The sequence below is a fragment of the Ptychodera flava genome, chromosome 11, assembly GCF_041260155.1.
Source record: "Ptychodera flava strain L36383 chromosome 11, AS_Pfla_20210202, whole genome shotgun sequence".
NCBI classification, from domain to species: domain Eukaryota; kingdom Metazoa; phylum Hemichordata; class Enteropneusta; family Ptychoderidae; genus Ptychodera; species Ptychodera flava.
This window is the reverse complement of record NC_091938.1, coordinates 33,836,270-33,855,052: the sequence shown is the minus strand read 5'-3', so window position 1 is coordinate 33,855,052 and position 18,783 is coordinate 33,836,270. Positions and strand designations below refer to the sequence as shown.

General features: G+C 37.1%; 1 long non-coding RNA gene across 1 annotated transcript; it reads right to left on the bottom strand.

Annotated features, from left to right (window-relative positions):
* Positions 1–9,414: 9,414 nt before the first annotated feature.
* Positions 9,415–11,326, bottom strand: LOC139144129 (uncharacterized). Its single transcript, XR_011554753.1, has 2 exons — positions 10,281–11,326; positions 9,415–9,702 (listed from the first exon to the last, which is right to left on the bottom strand). It is a non-coding gene; the product is annotated as an uncharacterized lncRNA (long non-coding RNA).
* Positions 11,327–18,783: the final 7,457 nt, after the last annotated feature.

The following is an 18,783-nucleotide window of genomic DNA, read 5'->3' as shown; positions in this document are numbered from 1 at the left end:
AAAGAATCGGGCCCAGGACTGAGCCTGAGGAACACCATACTTCATGTGTGTACTAGCTGATGCTGCAGAGCCAACTTTGACGCACTGATTGCGATGGGTGAGATACGACTTGAACCACGATAGAGCTGTACCTGTGACACCAAACCGAAATTGAAGTCTATGAAGTAGTATCTCATGATCAACTGTGTCAAAAGCCGCCGACAAGTCTAGCATGATGAGGAGAACGTCGTTTTTGTCATTGAGAGCAAGCATTGATGTCATTATGGACACGCAGAAGGGCAGTCTCTGTACTGTGATGAGCGCGATATGCGCTCTGGAACTTGGAAAACAGAGAGTGATCACTGAGGTAACTGCTCAACTGCGATGCAACGATGCGCTCAAGAACTTTAGATAAGAATGGTAGATTTGATATCGGTCGATAACTCTTCAGGATGTTTGGGTTGAGGTCCGGTTTTTTTAGCAGTGGTCGGATGACGGCAGATTTAAAGTGACTGGGCACACTTCCAGATGACAGCGATTCATTGAAAAGATGAGCCACGAATGGCGATAGAACACTGGCAAATTTCTTGATATAGTTCGCTGGCAGTACATCAAGATCACATGATTTTGGCGCTGCTCGTTTAATTAGGGTGTTAACTTGGTCTGCAGACACATCGCTGAAAGCTGGAAATGTGTGGGATGGTAAAACGCAGTCACTGTCAACACTGACATTGGGTAAACTTTCGCGAAGTTTAGAGACTTTTGTGTTGAATAGTTCATGAATTCAGATGGAATTTCCTTCGATGGAATTTGCCAAGGTAGCTCTTTGGCGTGAATTGCCTTCGCATCAGTCAACTCAGCGATGATCTTGAACAGCCTCTTGCTATCTGCCTCTTCAATGCGAGTCCTATGGTAGTCAGCCTTCAAATCATCACAGCGGCGAAAGTATTCATTCCGCCTTGTCAGGAAAATCTGACGATCAATCTCAAGGTTTGTGGCGCGATATTTTGTCTCAAGTCGTCGCACAGTTTTCCGTAGCAATAGTAACTCTTCACAATACCATGGAGCTCTTACTTTATCAGTCACCACTTTCTGCTTGATGGGGGCGAGAGTGTCTATATGTCCGTGACTGAGTCGATGTAGAATTTTGATAGACGCTCAATGTCGATATCACGTGGATAGGTGTAGAACTTAGCAGCGATTTCGTCTCGCAAGTCATCGGTGCTCATGTTACGGAAGTTTCGCCGTGAGATCCTCACCTTACTGTTTGCAGGACGCTGAACGGTCAGACCGAACCGTACAAGACTGTGATCAGAGTTCATTGAATTAGTGATATTGACGGAGTGGAGAATCTGGTCTGCTGAACGTGTAATAACTAGGTCTAGGATGTGTCCCTGTTATGTGTAGGCGAGAGTAGAGAAGATGCACCTCTCCCATACCATGGTCTAAATGTCTTGGGTCCGCTGTAATTTCTCTTGATATTCGTTGTATTGTTTTTGAATGGATTTTACACATTATCTTTTAGGCATGGCTTTGATACAATAGATATGAATTATAAAATAATACATCCAATCATAAACATCAAAGTCAAAATTAATATTCAAACGTCACTGTGACACGTTGCAACCCTATCACGTGAAATTCTCATGTTCCTTCATTAAGTGACTATTTTCGTTATTTTAATATCATTCAAAAATGTGTTGCTTCAAAAACTTCGTAAACATCCTGGTATAGAGGAATTAGCTTCTTTGTGTATTTGCCTCAAATATAGTTTGCATTCATATCGACTTATAATTGAGATCTTGTTTTAATTTATAATTTTACAGTGCCTGTGACCGCTGACTTCATTAACCTTTGTGTGAGATAAACTACCATCGTATCAATAATACAAAGTGGGTAACATAACTCGTCTGCACACCATGGTAATGTTGTGGCCGGAATTTGTCTGGGCTACAGGTCTTGTTACGATAAACCGCCCAAAATGCTTTAGAAACTTAGTCAACTGTGAAATGTAAATTACTAAGGGAGTCGTCATTATTTACGGTCTGGGGTGGGAGGAATGTGAGGCGGTCACTCAAAACACTGAAATCTTCAAGGGGGTTGCTCAAAATGTGGAGAGAAAGAAGAGGGGGTTACTCAATATTTTTGTGCGAAATAAATTGAAACCCCTCTCAGATTGCATCATTGCACACATCAATTTCTGAAAACTTTCGATGCGAGGGGGGACACCCCCTCTCATACTTTTCCCCTTGAGGTGTTGTAACAGTTTCACTAGTAAAAGAAAAATTGAAAATACCTCTGAGATTGCACTAGACTGCACCATTGCACACATCAACTTCTCAAAAATTTCACAGGATCTAGGACAAAACTGAGCTGTTGTGAATTCATCTTTTATTATCACAGAAACATTTTATTTGACATCAGTTCAATGACCATTTTGACATTTAAACATACCATATTCAGGCTTTTCATTAGAAGCTGGCAGCTGGAGAAATGACATAAGGTCACAAATTTTCCATTCCTGCATATTCATTTGTCTTCAATCTCTGGCAAACTGAATTCTGTTTTCCACAAAATGTATTGTTTTTGTTGGGTTATTGAATATTTGACTCAAACACTGATCATGCAAAAAATGTAATAAAAATGTCAGTGTTCAATGTCATTTTTAAAGAGTTTTACCGAGTGCAAAATAAATTGAAACACTTGTCAGACTACACCATTACATACATAAATTTCTCAAAATTTTGGATACGAGATGGGGAACCCCCTCTCGTGCTCTTCCCTTGCCATGTTCTAACATTTTTACTTAGTGATAAAAAACAACTTATAAACACCTCTCAGATTGCACCAGACCTAAACAATTGCACACATCATATCTAAAAATATTCCGTGCAAGATAGGGAAAATCCTCTCTAACACTTTCCTCCTCAGCCTCTCACGTGTTCTCCCCCTGTAATTTCAAATTCTACCCAGTCAGATATCCTAGTGAAAACCCTGTTATGATACCCATCCAAATTAAACAATATATACTATATGGTTTGATACTGGTTAGGCCAAAAAAGTTGTGCTGTTCCGATAACATGGTTTTCAAAAATAGGGTAAGTAGTTCGGCATGAATTTTTGTTCCGAAATATTTTTATTTTTAAATATGCATTTTTCAGGGGTTCAGGGCGGTCACACACTGGCCACAACATTTCCAGAAAAAATGTATCATATATAAGAAAAAAACAAAAGACATCCTCGTTCAAGCAAAAATCAAATGCCAAGTAACGAACGCGTGATTTTACGGGGTTTGTTATTTCGGTTTTTTTTTACTTCCGTGTCTAAAAAGTTTAGGGTCGGCAGGTAAAAAATACGGTCGGTTGGATTAGTTTTTGTTTGGCCTTATAGCGTGAGCTATCATTCCTGTATATTGTTGTCACTTTGAATTTCATTTTGTTCAGTTGGTTTCACCCATCACAACCGTCATGAGATAACCGATGATAATCTAGCAGGGTACATCAGGATTTGAAAAATCTTTACTATTGCTGTATTTTTGTAATTTTACATGTATTGATATTTAATACGGATAGTTTTCAATCGGATTCGAACCCACAACATACGGCATCAGTCGCCTAGCTGAGAGGCCCGAGACAGAACCAGTCGGCTAAATCTCACTCCCAAAAAAGAGTGGTTCAATAGCCGGCTAAGTTGTTACATTTTTCTGACTGAGACCTTTCAACACTTGTAGAGTTCGTGAAGGCACTCACGCACGCATGCTCACTATCACATCGCACATACACACTTTATCGAAGCGAAGAAACGAATTTCATCGCTTTAACTGGGCGAACGATAACCTCGGGGACAATTCTGTCACCAGCAGTGTTACCGACCCAGGATAGAAAATACGGATAGTTTCAATCGGATTCGAACCCACAACATACGGCATCAGTCGCCTAGCTGAGAGGCCCGAGACAGAACCAGTCGGCTAAAATCTCCACTCCCAAAAAAGAGTAATAAGGGTCAGTCAAACTTCATAGTTAGAGAGGGGTTTAAAATAAATCATGGTTGGCAGTGGCGGTTACTCGAAATTTCGGAGTTTCTGATGAAATTCTCCGACCCCCCCCCCCGGGCCGTAAATAAGGACGGCTTCATAATAGTACCAGATTCGAAGATGTGACAAGATGGAATGGTGCTCGATTTTGAATCAGTACAGTACGTGCTCTGAAAATACCTGTGAAACATGTCAACTTTATCATCCGTGGTCGAACATTCAGAATCATTATAACAAAGTGAGCGAAGAGATGAACATTTGAGCTCAAATTTAAAAAACGAGCAATCGACTCCTGGATATCATTAATAAACTCGGGATAGGCGGCGCGTTGTAGATCCTCAAATTGAGCACGTAGATGGGAAAAAATTCACGTAATCACCACATTTACCCCTGTGTTTAAAGCGAGAGGCACAGAAGGTGCTTCGCTGTAGTCTACTGATTCTGATGTAAGAGACAATTTTTTTTACCTGTGAGTGATTTGATTACCTTTGTTCTATAAAACAAGTATCACGTGACGGTTTCACTCTTTACATGGATACTCTTCGAACTAGTTACAATTGAAACTGTAGACATTTTATCATGCCGATCTGAAATATACAGAAACACAGTTTATGTTGTAGGCTGGCTACAGGCATGAACCGAGAAAATGGCAAACATAACACACTGAAACAGTAGACTGTAGCATAAAGTATGTGTACCACGTTGACCACGAATTCACGTTGACTTTTCCGACAAGAAAGAAAGTATTTGGACAAAACATTCTTTGCAAACTGTCACGTCAAACATAAAACATTACACCGAAACCAATTGTGAAGTAGAACTGAATTACAAAAGGGTAAAGCGTGCATTGAAATAATGAAAAATATGACTGGTAATGGTCACTAACCTGACATATACAGATTCACAGTTTTACTTGTCGATGTTCTGGCTGCAGGCTTGAATTGAGACATGCTTCCTCGCACTTTTGCTTTAAACTGACAGTGACGTGGCAAAAGGTGCGAGTGCTGCTACGTGTACGTGTTACGGCTTACTATTGGTGGATCAAAATGCAAATGAATGTACATACGGCAATGATTGGTTAGTTGCAAAGATAGCCAGATAAAACGTTACTGTGTGGATAATCAACATAAAACGTGACAAACACTCAGTCAGCATTTACCCAACATTTTAGAAAACAAAACGACCAATTACGTTCAAGACAATTCATCGGGAACCAAATCAAATTAAAGCATATGATCCAACAGACATCCAACAGCGACACTAGTAAATTTGATTTCTTATCCTCCTTACCTAGAACACAAAGTACGATACGTTTACAATATACAGCGTTATTGTTGACAAATGAATTCTAGCTTTAACTGAAATTTTGTCGTCGATGATGCATTTCAACATGACTTTAGAAGTAGCACCAGAGACTGTTTTAGAGACAAGACGAAAATACTTGAAAGTATATGAAAACTACAAAGGTGCACCACAATGCGCTGTAACTCCTAATAATAAAGCTATGTATTGTGGAAATAGTTTCCTTTCGGAAATCCGTGTTGTCGGTGGGGCAGGATGGGGGTCCATGGGTGTCTGCAAACGCATGTTCGGTAAACATTACATGGCCGCAGAGATTTCTAAAAGAAATCAGATGTGAACTGAATGTGCTCACGTGTTTAGTACTCTTCACAGAATGTTGGATATCCAGTCAACAGACTGGAAAATTTTACATTTATTCATGTTTGTCCACCACTCTCTCTAAATACCCTTTCTAGTGAGTTATTACTGATGGAAACGTAATATTGCCAAGTTGGAGTAGTGCTCGAGAGTCTAAACAAAGATTCTTGGGTGAGATTCATGTCACTATCGTTGTAAGAGGGCGTAATCAGATGACGTAATCTAAATTTCCTCTGGCGTTAAAATTTGTAAACGTGGCGGCTTGTTGCCGCTGTCTTGTGAATCCCTGTTGATGTCGTGTGCGGCTTTACACAAACAAAATCAGTCATCATCATGGTCCGATTTGTGTGTAATGTTCCTGGGTGCAGTGCTTCAGTGGAAAAGCGGAAAAAATTGGCAAAGTATCCATGGATGAGCGATGTAACATTCAATCACAGTCGTTTTTGAGAGCTATTCAGCGCTGGGACTATTCGCCCCATAGACGAGAGTACAGAAGCGAGAAATACCCCAAGTCTGGAAACAGAATGGCTATAAAAACCACGCCATGTCACATTCCGTGTCCGATTTCACTGTGAAAATTAGCAAGTTCATCTGTTATGCAACCGTCGATCGTTCCCTATCATTCTAAAATTTCATACCTGATACTTTATCTGATTCAAAAACGCTCGTTTCGTGTGATTTTCGGCCGAATTCGACGGACACCTCGCCAGAACCTGGGGGTGAGCAACATTCCGGTCACCTCTTGGGTACCTCCACTTTACTGACATTGGCGCCGCCTACCCATGAGGGATGACTGGAATGTTGCTCACGCTTATTTTGGCTAGGTGTCTCTTGAACTCGGCCGAAAATCACAGGAAATGAGCATTTTGTAAGCAGATGAAGTATTAGGTATGAATTTTCGTGTGATTTTCGGCCGAATTCAGAAGACACGTCGCAAAACATAATTAAGGCACGAACAACCTTCAAGTCACCCCTCATAGGTACGCGGCGCTAACGGCAGTAAAGTGGAGGTGCCCAACGTCCACTGTGAGGTGACCGGAATGTTGCTCACCCCCAGGTTTTGGTGAGGTGTCCGTCGAATTCGGCCGAAAATCACACGAAATGAGCGTTTTTGAATCAGATAAAGTATCAGGTATGAATTCTTAGAATGATAGGGAACGATCGACGGTTGCATGATAGATGAACTTGCTAATTTTCACAGTGAAATCGGACACGGAATGTGACATGGCGTAGTTTTTATAGCCATTCTGTTTCCAGACTTGGGGTGTTTCTCGCTTCTGTACACTCGTCTATGGGGCGAATAGTCCAAGCGCTGAATAGCTCTCCAAACGACTGTGATTCCATCCTTTCCCAACGGTACACATGTACGTATAAGGAATGCCAAGTTGAGACGGCAATGAGTGAAGATGTTACGGCGTGGAAAATGGTGGATACGCAACTATACTAGAGAATGTGTCCAGGCATTTTGAAGGGGGCGTAGGGCCAACACCTGCACACCCTGTTCCATTGTTATTTGCGTACAATATCAGTACAAACCGTCACCAGAGAGTCTATCCATGGAGCTATCAAAAGACTATCCTACAGCAGGCAGTGGCTCTTGCCTATGGACAATGTAGTCCAAATCACATAATAGCGTTGATCGCGATTTCGGGTTTGTTACTAAATATACTATAGCTGCACGCGCGCGACTTTCGGACAAATATGCTGAAATTCGGACAAATTTTGTCATTGTATGCGCGGCTATTAGCTTGCAGTCACAGTCATCAATTCATACGAATAAGTGTGACGCTAAATAGCCATTTTACACTCGCAGGTTTTATTTTCGTCGTTTATGCCGAAACAATGCGAACAAATATTTATATATGCAAATTAATGAGAGAGAATAGTGACGTCATTTGCGATCAGCGCTATTAGAAACCAAGAGAACGAAACCGTAGGGCCAGGAGAATATGAGTCAGTCGTGTATGACAAAATGTACATTTTCATGTACCGTACGATAACGTTGATGGAGAAATGATTGTTGATGACTTTGAACCTGAGTTCTTTGTCTGATAGGTACCTATAGATTATATTTTTTATGTAGGTCACCCCCCCCCCCTTACTCATGACCTGAGATTAATTAGTATAGAAAGTTCTCAAGGTCACTGTCCTTCACGACCTTGAATTCAATTAGTTTAATGTTTATTGCGCAACAACACACTTACAAGGCAAAAATACCTGTACAGATAAACAAAGTGTGGTAAGGCAAAAATACTTTTACAGTTTAGTCATGCTTGGAACCTTCTAGAAATTCAATTAGTCGTGTAAACGGAGATATTTTAGGGCAGTAATTAGCATATCAATAGAAGTTCTAGATTGTTCTTATATTCTGTTACATAACCATTTGAGTACAAATAGCGGACCGTACAGCTTGTAGTCAGACATTTGGGACCGTGTCTCTTGCGTTTTACTTCAAGACTTTGGAAACTTCAGCAGTATTTATTTTAAGACTTTTCAAGACCTTCACAGCCACGCTGTATTTATTCTGTGGATTGGTCTAGCTCACTGTCTGACTTCAGAGCTTTGCCGTCCCAGTTGAGATAATAACCTGTAAGCTTACACTTTAGTTTGTATTCTCTCCCTTGCGATTATTGTTTTGTTATAAATTTCGTTTAAAAAGGAAACTGTTCAGTTCACCGTTTGGTTCATTTTCTCTCACGTAACATATTGTATGTAATTTTCTGTCGTCAATCATTGTTTTGAGGTCAAATAATACCTTTGACTCGTTTAATAAATCAACAGAAACAAAACTTGTTGAAATATTGTTCACACCCCCTCCCCCCGCGCGCCCACATTTCTTATTTTTAAACTCCCATTTGTCCACATACCACGATTGGGAGTTATAGGTTGAAAAGGATGTCTGTCTGTCTCTCTGTCTTTCTGTCTTTATGTATGTATGTATGTATGTATGTATGTATGTATGTCTTTATGTATGTATGTATGTATGTATGTATGTATGTATGTATGTTCTTATATATGTATATATGTATGTACTATGTATGTATGTATTATGTATGTATGTCTGTCTTGCTGTCAGTATGTATGTCTGTCTCTGCATGTATGTCGGCTGTCCTTCCATCTGTCCACTCAAATAACGTAAAAACCGCTGCAGGTATCAAATTGGTATTTGGTATGACGATACATTATGGCTTGTAGATTAAGAATTTGTTAAGATGAGTTTGCCTGCTTCAAAAATACGCAGATGAGCCAAAAAAGAGTGAAAATTGTAAAAAAATAAAAACTCAAAAGATACAGATTAGATTTCTTTGATATTTTGCATACAATACTTTGTGATGGTACTGCTTAGCCAATGGATTTAAAATGGTCATAAGAAGTTCCTGGTGATGAAATAAATTAGCTTGCAAAATTGTATGGTGAAATTTAAAGATAGTATTTGGGGAGATTCTTTCTATTTTTTGGTCAAAATAATTTTCTCTGGAAATATTTGTCTGATCATTTTTAAGTTGATATATACATCCCTTATGGTACCTATTCATTTTTTTAAAATTAAGATTTAATGGCAAGATTAAAAGTTCAATATAATAAATCTAACTTAATTGCTTAAGTTTGGCCCCAGACCCCCCCACCCCCCCTTCTAACTTAACTGACCTAAAATTGAAAAACATTGCAGACTCATACTCTGTACTATTTCTTTCAAACGACATACCAATGTACCATTGAATTAAATATAAATCGAAAAACCATTATAAAGTAACTAAATACTTTTATTGCAACCCAGAACACAACAATAACAACAACAATAAATTTGCACATAAGTCATAGACTCCACAGTCACTGTGCCTTGATTCAAGGATCAGGCAGAAATATCTACTGGTCGCTTGCAAGAATGTCAAGACGCTGAGATTCCTGTCTTCGCGTGTTCCAGCTGATACACAGGGAAGAACCAAATGGCAGGGTCTCTTCCAGACTAATAAAGTCACTAAGTGCTTGAACACAGCTTCACTTCGGAATCAGTCAACCAACATCAGCACCTGCACAATGCAAACAAATTAATATTATACAATAAATATTCAGAAATATGGTGCTTCCTGAAATATATCAATAGCCATGGAAATATGAATTGTATGATTTTTAATTGCACTATTAAGAAATACAATTCATATTTTCATGGCTATTCATGCCTTTCATGAAGCACCATATTTCTCAGACATGTACAAAAATTTTGAGGGTTGCATAACAAAATTAGATATATTGTGAAACTGGTATAACATCTGAGTAGGTTTAGTGTTTTTCAGCAGATTTTGAAAATTAGTAGGGTATATGTACAATGTATATCCCATGGTAAATACATGTAGAATACATGCATTTTCCCTTTATACCAATGAACAAGTAAAATTTTTAACAAGAGCAAGTATCTAAAACCATGAAGTTGAAGCTAATTTAAACTTTCATGAAACCTTTTGTGTTGTTTACTTTTACAGGCAATTTTTATAATATACTTTTGTTACAAATTTCAGTAGCGTAGGAAATCAAGCACACAAATGAACATTAATTCAAATCTGAAATGTAAAACTACACTACGCCATACAACTGAAAAAGTACAACTTACCTTGTGCCTGCTGTTTTGGGTGCTTGATATGATTGGTCACTTCAAAAAATGTCATGTAGTGACCACTATGGACGGCACTTAGAGTTTGGGTTGGTAGCTTGTTCCCCATACTCTTAAGGTAACTCATTAGAGTTGTAGCCTTGATAGCTGGGTTTATTGAACAGTGAGTGCACATTGGAGAAGGACATTTGGTGAATTCCAACATATATGTTCTCCTCACACAATGTCTTTGGAGAAATATATACTCTTTTCGAAGCCTTTTCAGAGCTGGTGTCGCTCTGATTTCACGGATTCCCTTTTTGAATAGCTTTTCCACATTTTCATGATCTTTGTATGGTGTGTTTGTTTTCCTGCAAGGCACAGGAACTGGTATTATAGGAAAACCATCGTGATCTTTTCTCCAATACTTATTCAACATTGAAATGGCATTATCATGGCATTACCATGGTCTCCACGTATAGAAAATACGTCGCTGCTATGTCCCACAATGGGGACATGAACGATTGGGCACCGACAACATCGGGAGTTAAAATTTCGGATGGATCGAGTTTTAATCTGATAGGAAACTTTGAATCAATCGCAGTCGGCTCTCACTAGTAAATGCATCCTGTCGTGATTGATCAAAACGAACGCCACCGGTATTCGGGGCTTTTAGGGGTGTACCTTCCGCATTTGAAATGGGAGACCTTTCCTGACTACGCTCATCTGACTCACGATTACCAGCAACACTTTCATCGGGTGAGTTCTGCTTAACCGAAAAATATTTCGAAATACCGGTATACTGTTTCGGCTCGACCTCCTGGGACAAAAACTCAACCAAAGATCGTCGGTCATTTTTGAATTTGGCATGCCACAATTTCGTTGCGCTCCCCTGTACATCAGCACGGGATTTTCCCTCTTGTTTTTGATATTTAACTCCCAAATCTTGTTCGTTAGTTTCTGAAAGTCGTTCGTAGGGATTTATACATTGTGTGAGGAGAACATATACGAGAAAATTCGAACTCACCAAATGTGCCTCACTATCCAAACCTGCAGCCGCTCAGCGTTTCTCAAATGTAATAAGTAAGTAATGTGTGCGCACGTGCACGTACACACCGGGAACTTGAACCACCTCGTCCAAGACCCCCATTTTGTAGCGCACATCTCAAATCTCGTATGCTGAACTTCGACCGGGTGGCTGGATCGATTTTAGTGTACAAAAAGCAGCCTTGAAATCGTAAAGTTTGCCAAAAAGACGTTAAATCGTTTTTGACGGCACAGAAATTATTGGTCAAAAACCCCCCACCCCCAAACTTAAGCAATTAAGTTTTTTTTCAAACATCGATCTTTTGACGGCGTCCCTTAATTGGCAAGATTAAATTTGAGGACAATTTTAAGTATTTTTTAATAAAAATATCCTTCACTCCTAAACCTTATATCTGATTGCCGTGAATTTTGGTCAACAGATTCCCAAATGTGATCTGAATAAAATTTTATGAATGTTATGGAATAATTGAGAACATCTTTATTTTCACACAATATTCAGAACAATGAATATTGCCATATTTTCTGAACAGAACAACACAAAAATGCTGGAATTGAGCATGTTTGGTGCTTGCTACAAAAAATGTGTTTTTCTTAGACAAAAGTTTATTGATGATTATCTAATAGCTGGCATTCCTGCCGTGAGATGTAACTCTAATTTGTAAAGAACCAGTAATGTTACTTGATAATGATATTTTTCACAATATTTGTTCTGAATGTGAACCATAATTCCATATTTTCTCACAACGCATATTGATATATACTGTGTTCACCTTGTCAACTCAGCCTGTACCTAGTAAACTGCATTGTTATTGTTGAAAAGTTACTTCTGGTCTGGACTAGAATTCAAGTGTAAACAAAAGCAATGCATTTTACAAATACATGTATTGACGCTAAGTTGACAAGCTTAGTATTGGGTGTTTCAACATTCATTGGAGTGTAGCATAACAAGTTGCAATTGATGTACAACAATGAAAAAATCACCAGACATATTACTGACCTCTAAAGTGTGTATGAGATTGACATTACAAGGAGTTTTATGTATAGTCTTGCACTGAGATATCTGTGACTATTTATGCATGTAAGTATGAAAGAATACTTTGATTGTCGATGTGTTTTGAGTTAAGGATTGGACTTGTTTTCGTTCTTAGAAACACCTGCCCTATTGCTTTGAAATGTTGGTATGCTGATACTTCAAAATGATCTATTTAGGTGTCTGAATTGATATTTGGTTATATGAGCAAGATTGTACTCTGTTGGTAAAAAATTCACTTTTAATAGCGTCATATCACATATGAAAGGACAATTAGACCTCAAAGGTTGAATGCAATGTAAATATATTAAGTATTACTTGTGGTAGAATAATATGATAGCCCAAATATTGGACTATGTGCCCGAGGGTAGGTGACCATTTTCTTGACATAAGGAGGGCTAGCTGTGATATATCGCAGCGGTACTTGTGGCGTATGCCATAAGTACCGCTGCGATATCACAGCTAAAGGAGGGCAAATGGTCACCTTCCTCAAGGGTACATAGTCCCTTGTTTTGGCTATAATGTTTTATATGATATGCCTCTCTTACATAATGTCACTCCAAATTTTTTTTTACATACATATGACAACTAAACACTGTATTCCATATTAGATGAAAATCTGTTGGAAAAAATAGAATGATTTGTCATCCAAAAGCGCATTGAAATAGAATGATTTGTCATCCAACAGCGCATTGAAATATTTAAATCACTGTTATGTTGTTTATCTATTTTTCCCTTAAGTTTGTAAAACAGTATTTCCTGTGCAAAACATGTAATTTTATCATCTTCAAATCCTGAAGTTGTCAAGTTGAAAATAGTTAAGGTTAATTTTAAATCAGATGATGACTATGCAGCTTTGTCCCGTTAAGTATTGGCATTTGGATGTGCAGCATATCTTTTTGATCTGACCATGAAATTTCTAAATTATCAGAATGTTTGCCTGGTTACAAAATATTAAATCTAATGCCGTGTGGTTATCTGTGGTGTCTTCATTTATCATCTGCTGACATTGACAGGATTGCATCATGATATTTAGAAAATCAACATTTGGCGGAAAGAATGTTAAAGTTAAAAGCACCCACCTTTACTAATGGCGTGGTCAAATCAAGGTGTGGAAGAAGGACATGAGAAAACTGCAGTTGACGTGTGCGTGAACTGCATGAAGGAGGGACTGTGATACAAGATACATCAATATGGAGTGTCATTGGCACTAGTGTCTTAGATAACAGAGGTGGCATATGATATTTTTTATTTCATTAGACTTTATTGAATTAGGGTAATTATGTGGTAAAATCTGTCTCCCAAGTGCCCTGAACATTTTAAAATAAAAAATGTATCAACCACCGAAAATATGGCGAGAGAATTTACAATAATTAAAAACTTACAAAATCAGATAAAAAGACAAATACACAAATCTTCCTTATAATGTTTTAAGTAATAGCTTTTAAAAGAGACTTGACATGGAAGATTTCTTTATTTGACAGACCAGTGAAACTCAACAATTAGTGTGTATTGATTCTGGGTTATCTTTCTAGGTAAAGCAGTGAAACTCTGCCATAATTTTAGTATGATTCCAGTTTATTGTGACTTTTAAGCCACTGTATAGAAAACAAATGACAAAATATTCATGTCTACACTCATGATAAGTGCACCAGTTAACCAAGAGATTAAAGTATACAATAACTGTCAAAATTATGGTCTTTGAATTAAAAAAATGAATAAAGGAGACGCTGTGATTGTGATGATCAACTTTTTAGATATTGATTCTTCCTGAGTTATAACCTTCACAACAAGGATTGACATGTATTGGTGATGTGTTAATTTTAATATATACATGTAGTTGATTGCTCTAAATAAAATAAATGTCTGAAATATGGATTTGAATTTGGTAAGGGTCATTACTTTACAGTTTTTTTGCACTTTATGATTATCTGTAAATATTTTGCTAGGATTCAAATTTTGAAAGGCTGGATTGACAATACTGAGCTTTCAAAATGACATTTTCTTTGTTTTTCTTTTTCCCATAGGTACAAATACTATACTAGATGTGACAGAGCCAGTCAACCAATATGATTACTGCTATACCGGTACATGTATGGATCACACTGATGTAAAAGGGCATAGGGACAAGAGCATAGGAAAACTGAAAATGACAAATATTTGAAAAAGATGGACCAGATATGAAAAAAGGATCGGGGCAGGTGTGTTATGTTGACAGTGAAACTCAAACTGATATCAGTGAACATGACATTGATAGGTTTTTACTAATGGAAAAAATTCAACTGAAAGATAAGTTGAATGACAAGGATAGTCTTTGAAGAGATCTGTTCATTGAGAAAGTAAAATAACTGAATTTGATAAAAGTGTCTTTCGATTCACAGGGTTTTCATCTCACTATTATCTTGATTCTTGTTTTAATGTTAATGTTCTTGACAACAAGTAACCAAAGCTGAAATAATGGTGTAAAAGTACTAGCACACTGATAAAGAATCATCAAAGGCAACAAAAAAACCACAAAACCAGAGCAAAATTTAAACTACGGAGATATAATGAGCGTATATTAACTTTAGTCAGATTACGTTTGCATCCACTTAGCTTTTTTGTTGGGGAAATGTTTGGAGTGTCTCAGTAATTTACTTCTGAAGAAGAGAGCCACTTTACATATTCCCCCATTTACTAGGAAAAATAAACATGCCAAAGGGAAACAGTTGAATTCCTTTGAAGTTCTTGAAACACAAAATTACAAGATTAAGAATTTATGTAGAAAGGGCCATTGGTCATTTGAAATATTTTAAGGTAGAATGTGCCTCAGGGACAAGTAGTTGGACTCTAAGAGTTCTACAATTCTTGTCTGATCTACCACTTGTGGGGGTTCTTTGTAAAACTCTTAGAGAAAGAAAAACTTTCACCAGTTTAGTTTTTGAAAAATCCAAATTTTAATTCCCCCTAGATTTAACACAGGAATGGCAGCCATTTTGAATTTCAAATATCGCAAAATGTTGGGTAATTTGTTTCACTACTTCTAAACTTTGCACAGTGACTCCCCATTTTATTATTGATTTGGTAAGAGAATGGTTGAATGTTTCATCCAGGAAAGTTTGAACAAAAGTTTGAGTCTTTCACTTTGGAGGCACATACTACCTTAATTTATTGAAGCACGTCACATCATCATTACTCAAGCCTGCAATGAATCAAATGGTCTTTGTTGCTGCAGGTATCTGTAATTTCATGCCGACGCTTGTAAGGAAATAAATAGCGTAGTGCAACTTTTGTCTATTATGTCTATTATACATATCCACCTATGTTGACACGACAAATACCAGAGATTGAAATATTTTTTGCCAACTTCAGATAGTGCATGTAAGTTTTTCATCCACATGCACCAAGAATTGATTACTTGTGCTACTGTGAGAGTTAACTTTATCATCAAAATATGTGAACTGGTCATCCCCATCATCCCTTGCAAGTTCCTCTGTAGATGTCTTAGTTGATGGCATGGCTAAGCTACATATGCTTCAACATTTATAACAATCCCATACAAGAACTTTCAATGCATGACTAGAGATCCCCTTCATCTGGCTTCGTTGGTGCCTGGGCTTGGTCCCGATATTGAGAAGGGTCCTATGTTTTGATATAACAGTATATCCAATAAATTAAACTTTAAAATGATGATAGATAGAATATAAACAATGGAATATGACTGACATAAACAAGTGAAGCCAATGAAACACGAGAATATGAAGGTTGGTCCTCTGTGTTATTGTTTGTGAGGTGTATACTTAAGTGTGGTGGGTGAGATTCCAGAAAATCATGAGCCTCGCTTGACTTAATTTGAACGTTAATTTCCACATTGATTTTATGATGGCTGTAGATTGTAATTGGCCTTTTGGTTTATTTTTTGACCTGAAATCAAAATGTAATAAAAAAAATGAGCACATAAACTACAAAAACACAAAAATCTGAAATATTCAAGTAAAAAAAATTGAGATTATTAACCCCCATTATATTCAACCTCAACGGTGATCACATGGCTTTTCAAATCCACCTAATACCTGCACAAGGTAAAATTGAAGTGCACAGTGTATGGTACACCTGGGTATTTTGATCCTGAATACTGGCTTGGTTTTTGATCATACTTAATCTCTAAAGAGGACCAGAGCACTTGATATAATGAGAAAAAATTGTCAAAAAATAAATTCCTTATAGTTACAGCTATAGTCCTTTAATTACAGTAGCTGTGGTAGGGATGTGATGTAAAATATTAATAATATGCAATACAATGTGTACTTTACAATTACTAATTGATATTTATTTCAAATTTTAATATCACAGTATTATAGAGTTATGTTTCATGTCAGTCACAAGGGAAATGTGAATACATATATTTCTATATTGATATATTTGTAAATATGAATAATGTACAGCTAGGGAATTTATAAATATTATATAGAAATACAATTAATAATTTAAAATGATTATTTTAAAATGTCTATTCAAATTTTAAAATATTTACCAGGAATATTTTATATTTTTGAATTGAGTTGATTTTCACCGAAGCAATTTTAGCTAGTCACAATAAACTTGTACATTGTAATTTCTTCAAAATTAAGTCATTTCGACATGGAATCAAGTACTTCATACCAGAAGTAGCATTTGTAAAGTAAGCAAAGTCATCCTATCAAATTTTTGTTGACAGTCCTACCACTGAAGCATTAAATTGGTGATTAATAAATCAAATTGTACTTGCACAATATCAGTTTTTGTAAATAAAATTAATTCTACAGAAATTTACCTGGAATACTATGAAAATTACTACATTAACAGCATTTCATTTCTCTGATGCAGTGTCATATACCAAACAAAGACAATTTCACACAAACATACATGTAAATTGACTTTTCAACGTCCTCTGTAGTTTATATCTTTCCATGTCATTTTGAATATGTAAAATTGCATTGTATTATTGTACTAAGATACACGACAGACTTGCCATCTTACAATGAAATAAAGTAATAACTGGATTGTGTCTCACCAAGAAAATGTGACAAAGTCATTTGTTGAGGCTTTTTCTAAAACACTGCAATCTGAAACTTATTGACTTTGAAGACAGGGAACAACATGTACGTTCCCTGTTAAAAGCTATGGCAACATTTCCCAGAATTGACGATCAAAATCAATTCTCTCTACTGAAATTCCAGTAAGTGTAAAAAAAACAAAACGACACCATTTTGCAGACTCTTCACATTGCTGCACTGACTACTGAGATTTAGGAAAGTATTTTGTGGTCAAATATTCATTTAAGCTGTCTATCATTTCCATACTCAATAATACTATAGATCTGATTCAGACCTGGTCTAGATGTTAGAGAGGATGCATTGATTGTACATCTGCATCCGAACGATCAGTAATTTTACTTCAATCTGGCACATGAGGGAATTGAGAAAATAAGGGGTGATACCATTTGATATCGGGGGGGGGGGTTCTGGGAAGATTTTCGAAAAACAATACATTCTTAGCAAATGTCAATAAAAAAAAATCAGCCAGAGAAGACTTGATAGAAAAAGAATGGGCAAGTGGAATAAAATATTACAATAGATCAGTAAAAATATAATGCTACTTCATCAACCTTCCAGCCTCCCCCTCCAGGATATCAAATGATTCACCCCGAAACAATCGGTACTCACGCCATACAAGGGCATTCACCTGCCACTACATCACCTTCCTCTGACAACAGGTTTAATTGCTAAAGGTTTTTATGAACACTCGTCTCTATATAGACGAGTTTTTGCAAAGCTGATTATAATCATATTAATAATCTCTTGTCAAAAATAGCTTGGAGTTCACTTTTAACCAATAATATTGAAACAAGCGTCGATAACTTCTACGACATTATACACAGGCAATCATTAGAGAATGCGTGCCCCTGCCGAGGGCGCGAAAACGGAAGTATCCTCCATGGTTCGACAATGATCTCATATCACTCCTAAAAGACAATAAGGAAACTGCATATAACGACTATAAACGTTTCAAGTCCCTTACTGCCTATAGTCACTTTTCTGCATTGCGGAAAGACTTTCAACCTTCAAACCGGGACAAATATGCTGAATATATCGAGATCATAAAATCCACATCTGTATGTAATCTAAAAGACTTTTGTAGCTTTGTCTAAACAAAGCGTTCATTTACATCCATCTTCAGTTACATGAAACATTGTGACAAAAAATCAACAGATCAGATAGAAATATTTGAAATGTTCAACGACTTCTTTTACAGCGTTTTGACAACACCCGAATCCGAAAACCCTCCAAATTTGACTTTGCCTCAAGGACAAATATTAGGACTCTCAATTTTTTACAATTCGTTTATGATATATCATTTTTGGGGGTTAATTTTAAATTCGAAAATTGTATTTTTCTCCATAGAGTTAACACAGGGATGGCGGCCATT